At 36.6% G+C, this 13,269-nt stretch overlaps 1 protein-coding gene across 2 annotated transcripts in view; it reads right to left on the bottom strand.

The window, feature by feature from the left end:
- Positions 1–13,269, bottom strand: part of SEMA3E (semaphorin 3E) — a 308,842-nt gene that overhangs the window by 204,357 nt on the left and 91,216 nt on the right. The gene's annotated exons all lie outside the window — the stretch shown is intronic.

The raw sequence follows: 13,269 nt of genomic DNA, 5'->3' as shown, positions 1-13,269 counted from the left end.
TTCCTAATTCTAAGAGTATATTTTGATAATTGTATGTTTGTCCAGTTTAAGCCTTCCTTGCCTAATTTTAACCCTGGGTTTTTAAAGAACAGAGTGTCCAGTGTCATTAGGGATGAGGTAAAACACACAAACGTCTATTTCTGGGACAGGTATACTCTTACTCTGGGGAACAAATTCTTTAGTAAATCCCAAACAAGTTCTCTCCATCCTTAAAACTTAAGAATTATAAAAGCTAGTATTTCATGTAGAAAAATATACTGACAACTAATCTACATACCATTGGAAAAGACTGATACAACTAAGTGGAAATAATCTTCCAAAACCCATGCTCATAATTCAGCTTGTTTTATTCAAAAAGTACAGACAGACCCTGGATTTGAATCGAGTTCTGTAACTTGCTAACTACATGGCTTCACTTGGGCAAAATATTTAAATAATTGAGCGCCCTTTAGCATATTCATAAAATATGAATAATGATATAAAGGTATTTGGAGGATTTGAGATGATGCATCTAACTTATTGAAGACACAGTAGATACTTAAAAATAGTTATTTGTATTTCTATTGGAAGCAGCATCCTAACTTCCTGGCTATTCTAAAACCTGAAACCAATAGAAACTTGTGGGCTATAGTGTCTCCCAGAGAATCCAGTTAACCCATCCTGCGCTTCACACCATCCTCCCATCAATAAAAACAACATGCAGAATACAGTCCAACATGTACAGAAATAAAACATGGGAAGGAACTGTCAGTTCTCCTTTGTGAATCAGACTGTATGACTGCTTAAAATAGACCTAACAATATCATGCTATTTTTAATGGAGAACTGTAAGCCACAAAACAATATGAAATGACTACTGTTTTCAGAAAGTACTCTTTCTTTACTCATTGCATCTAAAATTGAACTAACAAGGAGCTCTGTTTACCATCTACATAGAGAAACAGACTTACTCTAATATGAGAACAAGAATTCAGGCCTAAAAATAATCCAAATTAATATGATTAACAAACCTTTTGAATGAAGATTATTTTATTTTTCTACATTTAATAGTCTTCTGTATTCTACAATTCATATGTCAACTTTTTTCATTCTTAACACCAAGCTAGTAAAACTAGTGTAAAAAATTAAGAGTAAACTCAAAACCAATACTCTTGAGGACGGTGTAAACAAATGAAAAATAATATTATTTCATATATCTCTCTCAGTTGTCTAAAACTACATATTTCATCTTAGTTTCCTACTCATTTCCATTAAAGGACATGAATTATTTCTTTGTAATCATTTACTGAAAAAAATGCAACAAAAAACACTTCTAAGGATGTAGTATCTTTTAAAGCACTTCAATTATAAAACAATACTCATGCAAAAGCTGGGAAAAAGGAATTCCAGAAATATGGTTGAATTTCTCAGAAAATTACTAAGTCTACAGGGTAGAAGGACGGAAGTGAGGGTTATTTCCCCACCCATCAGTCTTTCTTGCTGTTAGTAAGACAGAGGAGTTGCTGTGTTTGCCCTGGGAAGTCCCAAGTGATTATTTAACAATTATATCTGTCACAAGTTGTCACTTCACTCTATACTCTCTAATGCATTCGATGACAGAAAAAGGACTATAAGATACAATAATATAGGTTAGTCTAGCTCCTCACATTCCTCCAAAGTGCTCAAATCCAGGAGGTAAACAGCCAGCCAGATTTTATTCCCGATTCAGCACTGTGGACAGCCAGCCAGGAGCTGTTTTCCTGTTCAGATACAACAGATGCTGCGTTTCTTCCTTGTAAGGGAAGAATTTCTACTACATGTAGTGTAGAGAAAGCTGGCATAGCACAGTCAGTTACGCGGAGTGACACCTGAACATAATTTATTTGTGTGTGGAGAAAATAGTTTGCTTAGTCATGTCTAGGAGCAAAATTGTTTTCTTCCCAAATAAACGTGTTGCCAATTGTCAGTCAAGAGAGGACAGGTTATGCTGCAATGAAAAAACAACCCCAGAAATCTCAGTGGCTTCAAACAACAGACGTTTATTTCTAGCTCAGGTTACGTATCCGAGGCAAGTCTTCAAGTGGGACCCCACTTAGCAAATAACTCTGGGATCCAGGGGAGCAGGGACTCCATTTTGGCAAGTGCATCTGAGGCTGCTGAGGCCAGAAAGGGACATGTGACAAATCACACTCTTGGTCTTGGTTTCTGACAGTTTTTCCACAGAAGTGGCATTTGGCAGTTCTGACTTCATTTAATTGGCCAAAGCAAGTCAGAAACCCACGCTAACTTCCAAGGGAAGGTAGGGATGTGCAAGCCAATCGTATGCAAAATAAAGAGCTAAAAGATTACTACAGTTCAAATGATTCTTCACGACAACTTAAATGTTTAAGTAACTTCCTATTATTCTTAAGTAGAGGATTTTATTTGGCTTAATCAATGTATAATTAGCGTATATATGTATAAATATATGTATTGAACATATCTGTAAGTAGAATAAAGCACTCTATTTCCTGCAGAAGGTGAAAAATGAATAAAATACAACTCCTGCTCTGACCCATTTAGACAATATCATCACCATCACCATCTTCATAATTGCTAATAACAGTAGCTAATATCAAGTGAGCACTTCCTCTGTGCCCGGCACGGTTCTAAGGGATTCTGCGACACCCAAAGACCTTATATAAATCTCCACAACCAAGCTGAAATTACTACTGTCGCTCCCCTTAAGATATGATGCGTCCAAACAGTTCTAAAACGTGGCTATACTGTTCATAAAGTTTACATTATGGAAAGCATGTTAATTCCCATAAAGTTGTTTTTAGACCCCCCGCCCCTACTTAGCGGATAGTATGGCACTGAGGGATCTGGAGACAGAATAAAACAGTGACGACAAGAAAATTGTAGGGTAAATGAAAGAGACTGGACTATGGCTCAGAGAAAAAAAAAGGCTCAGCCGGGCTTTACAATGATGTGGTCAGGCATGAGGGAACGTGGGGCCCCTAGAAGCTGGCAGGGGTATTTCTGCTTTTAAGGAAAGGTGATTTACAGGTGAAAATGACATGAAACTTCTAAGGTCGTAAAAAAGAAGAACTTGAAAACACCACACTATATCTATCTCCATCATTGTTTTTATCACTTGGGGAGAGAGGTTTGTATACATATCCCCACACCTTCCCACCTAAAGAAAGGCAGAATAGAGAAAATATAAAACAATTCTATTGTAAGTGAACTACACAACACTAGAGAAAATGGTCGTAAATGGCAGAAGCACGGAGGAGCTAACCTTAGATAGAATAAAGAATGTGTTTTCAGTGAGCTTTCTAATGCTGAGCCTTTCTCAGTACTAAGAACTTGCTGTAGAATCTCTTTCTCTCCAGAGGGCTTTATTTATTAAATGGAATTTTTTTCATCAGGAAAGGTTTTAAACAATCCTGCCTGAAGTTAGTAAAATGGATTAACTGATTAAGAAAAGGGGGAAAAAAAGTCCTCAGTAAGCACTTGTGTTGCAGTAGGTTAAATGTATGCCCTTGAAAAAATTGAACCATGAACTAAATAGCCTGGTGGGGTCCTTTCCAAATCTATGTTTTCTGTGGTTTCAGTTATTATGTTCAGTTGGGGAAAAAAAACTCCGGTTAATTATGTGTGAGCCTATTTTCTTAAACTTTTGGCAAGTTGGAGTATACATACTGCAAAAACATTTCAAACTATGGCAGTAATAGTGATGAACATTATAGAAATATCTGAATTATTACACAACTGGATGTAAGTTGCTAGGGCAATTGTCATTCATGTTATGACCTCTCTTACATAAGAAAAAATCTGTTTTTTGCATTACCTAATTTTTTGTAGAAGTATATTCTAGATCAAATGGAAATACCACACATCTCGTGTTGCATATAACTAGTTCTGAAATGCTACATTTTGCCAGAATAGGAAAAGAAACTATGTTTGAATTTTTATTTTATAAAAATCACAATTTGTCACACTTCAATATTTTCTAACAGAAAGAACGTATCTAGTAAACTGGCCCTGTCTCCTCATTCAATGGTATTCCCTGCTCCTTTTCAAAAGTTCAGCTTTCTCCTAAAAATCCACTGCAACTTCCACATCATTCTGCCTTTACACTAGCCTGAAAGGCCCTTCCCCTTGTTCTTTCTTTACTGAAGTCCTACCTGTCCTTCAAAGCCCAGATGAGATCTGTGATCTCACCTCTGTCAAGAAACGTTCTTCAAAAATTCCAATTCATACTCTTTACAGTCTTCATTTTAAAAATTAATTCGGTTAAAATTCTAAAGTATATGTCAAGAACAATCATTTTAAATAGAAAATACAGAGCATAATTTATTTCAGCATATTTTAAAATATTTTGTAGCCAACAAATTCCTTTTTAATCATTGAAATTTTATATTTTTATGTTCCTATATAATCCTCATTTTGCAGTGGTATTTACATCTAATCCTCCTTTGGGAATGACCAGTTTTCATTTCCCATGTGAGAGCTAATAAATGCCCTGTGGAGATTAAAGGGAGGAGACTGTTTTTCCAGAACCATGTCACAGAGTCTACAGAGCTTCCATTTCCTTTACTAGAATTCATAATTTGGATAGATTGGTAACTAAGAGACTCTATGAAAGAGGAAACTGTAAATCACTGTTTGATGGGCTTTTTAAAAGGTTGCTTCACGCACTAGATTTTACCAAAGAAAGATGCTGACCCAGAATTTATACATAGTAGAGAAGCGCTTACAAAGGACTCTTCCACAACGACAAAAAAATACATCAACCTAAAGATGGTTACGTTTATGGATACCATGTTTGTGAATAAATTTGGAGTTATCTGTGAACAGGCTATTTATGGCTCTCCTAGGATAGAAAACGATTCTTTTGTGCCATTGAAGTATAGCTTTCCCATGTTCTGTGTATAGAATGGGCACCCAAAAAAGACAAGTTGCCCATAACACAATACATTCATCTATGTACTAAGTTCTTACTCTTTGCTAGATATTGTAGTATGTGTTTGTGATATAGTCATGATTAAAATACTGTCTCTACTCTTAATGAATTTACCCGAGTGAATTTAATAGATAAATAGGCAATTGCAATATACATGGAGTGCTGTGGAGGTTAAGGGAAGACTGGCAAAGGGATATCATGTCTAAATTGAGCATAATAATGAGAGGCATCAACAGTAAGCAGCATAGGAAGGGAGGGTGGAGACAAAGGGAAAAGGCAATTTAGGAAGAAGAAGCAGTGAGCAAAGGTTCAGAGACAAGAAAAAGCTTGACAGGTGTCCAGAATGTCATGGAGCTCAGTATCACGGGAGAATAGAACTCAAAAAAGATGCATAACAAATGGGGGAAAAGTAAACAGGGTTCATACCATGAAAAGCCTAGTGCATGCCAAGAGGTGTGCATTTTCTCTAAAAAGCCATGCCTATTCTTCCATGAAAAATTTATTTGGGGGAATTGAAATGAGTAACGTTTGCATTTTTAATGATCACTCTGCTTGTAGTATGAAGAGTGGATTGGATTGACAGAAAGATACCAGTCAGGAGGCTAGTGCAATAAAGCAGACGGACCATAAAGACACTAGGGGGATCAGACAGACATAAACTGATTTAATAAACAATGAATATGCAGTGTTCTTTGGGCTTGATGACCACCTGACTCAACACAATTCTTAGTCACTCTTCCTCTCATTCAAAGTTCCAAAAAGTGTAAGTAGATAATACACTAGTAAAATAATGAAGGAAAAGAGCATTTGATAAAGTTAATCCAATAGCAAGAACAGAACAGAGCTACAGTAGTTTGGCCGAAAAAATAGGTTTTTCAAAATTTAATTTTAATGATACATATTTTTTAACACAAAGTCTTCTGCAGAATTATTTTTCTAGCACTTACTATTTGACTTAGAAGGAGTTAATAAAAAAATTATTCTGAAAAATCGTATGTCTTGTTTTTTAAATCCCAGGACTTTCTACAAATACCCAGAGAGACTGGCAAATCTACAAAATGACAGCAAATTAAAGTTACAAAATTAAGCAATCACAGCTATGATGGTATTTTAATTCTGCCGTTCTGTTGTGGTGACCATTCCAGATTCTTTTTAAATAAAAATTGTGAAGACATTTAAAGCTCTATTTATTTTAGCTATGAAGAAAGACTGTGTTTTATTTTTTCATATTAAAGAAAGTCAAATGAACCTTGCATTTACTATAATTACATAAATTATTTTATGCCATTTATAAAAAAAATCAGCAATGACATTTATCGGTCTACATCTTCCCCGAAAGCCAAAAACATGTATTTTAAATATTCTAATTGAAAAATTGTCTTAAATGTGTGTCACAGTGGTTCCAAACACTGACATTTTAGAAAGAGCCCATCAAATGTAAATTTTAAAATTTCAAAATACTTTAAAAGAATTTCTACAACGAATGTAAGTTTTATCATTCCTAACTAGCTAGTTTCTGAAAGACAATAAATGTGGAAACTGGCATTAGAAAATTAAGCAAGAACACAAAGAGCAGAAATAGTCTTTGAATTTAGGAATATCTCACGTCCTTTTTCAGGGCCCCACATGCTCTTACTTTGCTTAGGATCCACATTCTACACTAGAGAGAGTAGGAGAGGGTTTTCTTTAACTTCAGCAAATAAACCACTCATGTGAAATAAAGGAGAGTGCTGGCTTAGAGTCAACATGGAAAATCTTTAGAAAAACTGACAGCAATCTCAACATAAACCAATAGGTTGGCATATTTGCCAAATAAACTGCTGTCAACTCAGGTGGCTTTAATAAATAAAAGTGACCAGTTAGCAGTGCCACTACTCTGTGCAACAAGGCAGGCATCTCCTGAGTACTGATGGTGGCGCTCCATTTTAAGGGAGGAGCTTAGCAAAGAGGAGCCTAATCAGAAACTGATCTCAGTCAGGATAACCGTGGCATGAGGACTATTCACCCATCACAAAAAAGCATGATAAGTATCTTTAAACATTTGGAAGTCTGTTGTGACTTATGACCTTATGGTATTAGGGGAAAGAATGAAGACTAAAGAGAGAAAGACAGAGTAAGTCAGATTCAAGATTACGTTCACAAAACCCTTTCTCCTAATCGGAACATTAAAAAATGGAATGGACCTCCTTGGGAGGTAGTGATTTCTCTTTCCATGAGAACTGTACAAAATCAAAATGAAAAATGTGTCTGACCACCTGGGTAGATACCATGGACATGATTAAGTCACTACAGTTCTCACCTTCAATAAAATTCTGTGCTTTGGGTAAAATTCCAGAAGCTTTCCCAAATTCCAGTCTTTCTCTAAGTACTGATTTTGTGGGAGTGGGGGTGGTGGAATAAGATATATAAAACGCTAAGTGCGTAACACTGGTCTTAATTGCGTAAGTGCAGTTATTGGTTTTGCCACATTCCAGCAGTGATTCCTCCCACCCTTCCTTCCCTCCCTCCTCCTTTTCTTCTCTCCTTCCTTCATTTTCTCTCTCCCCTTCCTCTTGCTTTCACATGTTCTCCTCTGCTCTCCCCCCACCCCCACTTTGACTTTCTATCACTCATCATTTACTATGTCCCAAGCACTATTCCAAATGTATTCAAATATTCATTCATTTAACCCTTATCCATGACAATCAACAACATAGGGGCTATTTATCATCCGCCTCTTTGAGTCAGAGAAAGGCTAAGTAACCTGTCCAACATCACATTCATTAGTGTGTTTATGCTGCATTTGTTTTCCAAACAGTGCTGAAAAGCTGGGGGAGGTGGGGTATGGGACATGTGCAAAATGAACTATTTTGAGCAGCCAGGTAGGAAGGAGTCAGAGTCAGATGAGGAAAACATTTTGGAAAAACATCATTTACCGATTTTTTTGAAAAGTTCAGCAGAAGGAAAGATTAGGAAACGAAATGAAATAATCAAGTGAGGAACGGCCCCACCCCAAATTATTTAGATGCCAAAGTAAGCCAGTCCCAGCTGTTATTCTTTACTCTGGCTGCCATCCTCAGTGAGAGCGGATGGGGGAGTGTGGGCAACCGGCTGCAGGAGCAGCTGGGCCTATTTGTTCAGAGGAAAAAAATAGTCAGTGAAGACAAAGGGAAACTTCAGTGGCTAGGGGTCTGAAGGGACCCCAGGAGCCGCTGGGGGAACCTCCAAAGTGAAACGCAGCAGTTCTGGCAGCAGCCAAACTGCATTCTCCGCCAACCACTCACCGGGACAGCACTCCCTACAGGAGTGTCTTTGCTGGCCAGACTTTTATTCCACCAAAAGCAAAATTACCGAATGACAAATTTTGTATGCATTTTCTCGTATTACCAGTATTCTGGGCGTGCAATATCAAGGGGTTTGTTCTAACAACGTAGTGGGTCTAAATTAGCAGACTAAAAACGGCCAATGGCATTTCCAGTCTGAAAAAACTTGCTGTCATATAATTCATTCATCAAGAAATGTAAATGCCTAGTAAACATAATCATAAATTCCAAAACATCACTGCATAGAATGAAATCCTAGTATTCTGTTTATTTACGTCCCCGAGATCCATATTATAAAAGGCAGCTAATGTGTTTCTGAGTGATTGCTGCTTGACTTGTGTGTAGACTTTCTCATTGGTATCAATTTCCTAATTTTATGTTTCATTTTTATTCTCGTCCAATTTTATTCATCTTATGTCTTAGAGACTTTCCTTTTTTTCTCCAAATACGAAAAATTCTTTTACAGTCCTAAAATACATCAGGCTTCAGTTTGGGCATACACATTTTGGAGAAAGTAAAAAACATTTGGCAAAAAAATCTGTCAAAAGCAGTGCCCAGTACATAACTTTTGTCTTATTTCTGAGAATTATAATGACAAAGATACAAATGTAGTCTTTTAATTATAAGTATAATTGACTTAACTCTAGTATTTTTCTTCTGCCTATAGTTATCTAAATATTATTACAAGAGAATTTTGCTTTAGGGAATTACTAGGAAGCCAAAACGTATTAATGTGCTGAAGTTTAAACGTATTAACTTCTCATAACTGTGACAACTGAGTAATAAAACTGATATTTTTGGGTGGCCTATAATATTCATTCCAGTATTTCACAGTCTTATAACCTCTTTTCCTTTTTTCCATTCTGGACAAATAAAAAGGAAATACTTTGTGCTCCTTTATTAATGACAAGGTGTAATTATATGGATAACTGAGTACACTAACAACTAAAATGGTAACATTTGACTGTGAAAAAATATTTTTTCTTTTTTAGTTAAATTTTAAACACGGGTGGTAGTACTATTCTAAGAATGCACCATATGGTTAACTCCAGTTTATGCAGACCCTTAAACTGCCAGCAAGCTCAGTATTCTAGTATCCGTTCTAAGCAATCATAAATTATCTGTTGGATATCATTCATCGGACCAGAAATATGTGTAACATTGTTTGCATTGTGATAATGTCAAACCTGAAATTTCCTTCTTGTTTCCTTTCCTTTTCTTTTTTTGAGTCTGATAAAGAAAAATAAGCTATATCCGTTTCATCAGTAATGATTGAGCTATTTCAATTTTCATTTTCCATTATCTTCCCCAATATTTTCTTTAAAAAATACATTATTTTTGCCTTTCTCAGAATGGCTGAAATGATCCTATTTTTTATACATTTTTTAAGACACCTTGACTTTAGTTTCTAAAAGTAAAATAATCAAGCACTTCCAATTTACATTTTTATTTACTCCTTAGAGTAGAAAGGGGCAGTGACAAATATGTGCCTTCTCTTGAATTAACTTTACTCTTTAATTTCCTCTTTCATATTAGGTGTATTAAATTTGACTAACTGGTATGGTGCTAAAAAGAAAAATAACTTAAGGTTACATTTCAAAATATACTGTCAGTTTGTATAAGGATTATATATAATACAATCTCAGCAAGATACACATTTTTCACTGGTTCCTTCTCAATTAACGTGGGTTGGAAAATAAATTGAAAATATCTTGTGTAAACTAGCTGTAATTATAAAAGTGGTAACCACTGATTACTCTTCTCACTATATTATTACCTACAGCTATGATTTTAAAATGATAAATCCACAAAACAAAGGCACCATACTCAAATTATTCATAAAACAACCCTGGCACAGGGTTAAACTGATTAAAAAAAAAATTCTTGCTTTTTGGTCATTTAGGGCATTCCTTAAAAACAAAGGTGCAGAATAAGTTATTATGCATTCAGAGTCCTGCCTTTGCTTTCTGCTTTGTCTCCAAATTTACGTGTTCGTCATCTCCTTTTTCATCATTCACCACTCTAGAGATACATGAGATGCTACGCTGGACACAGGAAGATCATGACTGGCGCAAAAAGAAGAAAATGTGATGGAAATGTGACACCGATCATGTAATGGTCCAAATGAACTCAAACCACCCTCTGCCAAAGCCTCACACTATCTTTCAATAAAATATAGATATTTTCTGAATAATTCTGAAGCTGTTCTGGATCTCTCCAGAGCTTTTGTAACAGAAGACCTGAAGCCAAACTAGGGCCTAACATTTTGGAGCAAGGACAGAAGAGAAGTATTTTCAACTTTTTCCTGACTTGCAAACACCTCCCCAAACTCCAACATTTCACAATCTGCTATCTTTTTTAGGAATCCACTTATATGTGGCATCAGACAAAGTAAGACTGGTTTTACTGATGTAAATAGACATAACTAAATTCTACCCATCAGATGCAGTAGGTATAATAAATTTATTAAATACCTTAAGTTTATTAGATTCTAAGGATTCAAATAACAAAATGCAATATACTTGCCTTCAAAACTTTCAAAATCTACCTCTGAATGTGTACTCACTATAAGTTATATAAAGAAAATAAGAATTTCTTAAAGTCCTATGGAAATGAGGGCAATTTAACTTAACACGAGTAAAGAGCATTTGTGATATTACCGGCAGTAAAGCTATGAACACAGAGGAAGTCAGTTAATTAGATATCCAAGGGGAACTGCTGCTGGGAGGATGCAGTGCGTGACATGCAGTGGGGATGGTGGTGGGAGGATGGCCGGAATGGTGGCAAGACAGCCTAAGGCACAAAGACAATTTCCTCATCACTTCTCACCGAGGCTCCCCTCCTATTCACCTCCAAGGCTGAGCTCGGCTTTTCATCCCCAACTCCATGCTTCCTTAGCACTTTGTTTTAACCTTCAGTGTATAAAAAATATCCTGCTTTATCATGACCTGTCTGTTTTTACAAGACCTTAAGCTTCTTGGAGAAAGAGTTTGGGTAGAGGCAGTGTGTACGCGCGCGCGCGCGTGTGTGTGTGTGTGTGTGTGTGTATTTTAATAAACTTCTTATTTTGGAATAGTTTTAGATTTATGGAAAAGTTGTGAAGCTAGCATAGAGAGTTCCCAGTTTCCCTGATTATTAACAGTTTACCTTAGTATGGTACATTTGTCCAAGTTAATGAACCAATATTGATACATTATTGTTAACTAAAACTCATGCTTTATTCAGATTTCCTTAGTTTTACCTAATATTCTTCTCTGTTTCAGGAAGCCACCCAGGATACCACCTATTCTATTTAGGGAAGTGTTTTTTATTCTAAAATCCCTAGCATGACGCTCTGTATCTAACACACTGAAGAAGCTCAACAGATAGTCATGGAGCAAGTGAATGACTAGATGAATAAATATTACTTAAAATGACACAGAAGCTTCTGAATCCCTAAAGGGAAAATCAGGGTGTGTAATTGAGGAATGAGTGCACCTAACTTCATAAGCCCGAGAAAACTTTCCATTGAGAGATAAAGGTTGGCTGGAATCTTACAAAATACTTTTCCACAGTCGACCAATGTTTGCTGCGTTCTTACCTGAACTCAAAGACAGCACCATGTGTCACAACTTATGCCATGAACAATCATAAAAACAGATTTACTGTGTATGTTAAATTATTATCAATAACTATATATATTATACATACATATCTTTCCTAATAGAAAAAACAATAGGAGGAGAATGGTATACTTGTTAGATATTTATGAATTTAAGTATATGAATCAAGCCCAAGGCTGTCATTTGGAAATTTGAATAAATGACACCCTTAACCTGAGTGATGAACCTGAAGGGGGAAAAATGAAAAAGATCATATGAAAGTGAGGCTTCTTTGTAGCATCATCCCGCACACTTGGCCCAGTGTTCTTCATGCTCAAGTGCACATTAAGAATCACCTGGAGGGCTTGTTAAGACAGATTCCTGAGCCCCAGAAATACGGACTCAGTAAGCCTGATTCAGCAGCCCGCAGGGGATGCTGGTGTTGTCAGTCCCAGACACTTAGTACGCCACTGGTTTAATCCCAACTTCTCTCTCTTTTCTGCCCCTACTTTGGAAGAAAAAAAAATCGTAAGAAGCATCATCTCTTCTGCAATGAAATTCAACTAAGCCTCCTGCAGGTTAATTATTTAGTGGCAGCTCTACTTCTTAAAGAAATAAGCCTTTATCCTTTTGTCATTTGGACCATAATACGGAAGCTGAGAACAAAAAGTTTTGTTCTGTTTTTATTCAGAAGATACTAGACACCTAGCCTTTAATTACAGGCTTTAGGAATGATCTGATTAAGTCATTTTATTCTGTCTACAAGGGTCTCACCAAAAAAAAAAAAAGAAAAAAAGAAAAAACCCCACATGTGTATCCATGGTACATTTCAATTTTCTACAGCAATCACATGAGATGGAAATGAGTCCCTGTTTACTTATGAGGAAAGTAAGCCTCAGAAGTTCAATGCTTTGGCAAGAATAATACAGCTTCAAACAGGATAAGCTGTAGATTCAACTCCAGGCATTTAAAACTGTGAATCCATACATACCTTTCCGCTAGAACATGCTGCCTCCTCATAAGGTGTTCAAAGTGTTTTGGAGGAGCTAGACGCACTGGGAGGTCTGGTAAGGAGAAGAAAAGAGTCCTACATTTCCAGAATTGGAAAGGATCTCAGAAATCGCAGGGTCCACAATAAACTTTTTAACTCGGGGTTAGGAAAAAAGCAATCAGGAGTGAACAGCTATGTGCAGAGCTGTTAGCACACCTCCTCTTCAGCTATGGCTCCACAGTGTGTCCTGAGCTCTGAATTTCAGGCCCTCCTCAGAGCCCCTCACTGCTTGGGAGGGAACTGGTCAGGAGAGAAGGCGCAGTGTCCCCAGCTGACCTCTATTTCTCCCTTTTTAATTCTCATTTTCGTTGCTGCTGTTCTTTTCTGGTTCTGGAATTAGTCCAGGAACCTAAGGTTACCACTGAGGCTTACCCTTACCACTCCTCTGTTCTCTCCTGTAAATAAA

This window comes from Vicugna pacos, chromosome 7 (genome assembly GCF_048564905.1).
Source record: "Vicugna pacos chromosome 7, VicPac4, whole genome shotgun sequence".
Lineage (NCBI taxonomy): Eukaryota > Metazoa > Chordata > Mammalia > Artiodactyla > Camelidae > Vicugna > Vicugna pacos.
The sequence above is the reverse complement of the archived record's forward strand: the minus strand, read 5'-3'. Positions and strand labels throughout refer to the sequence as shown.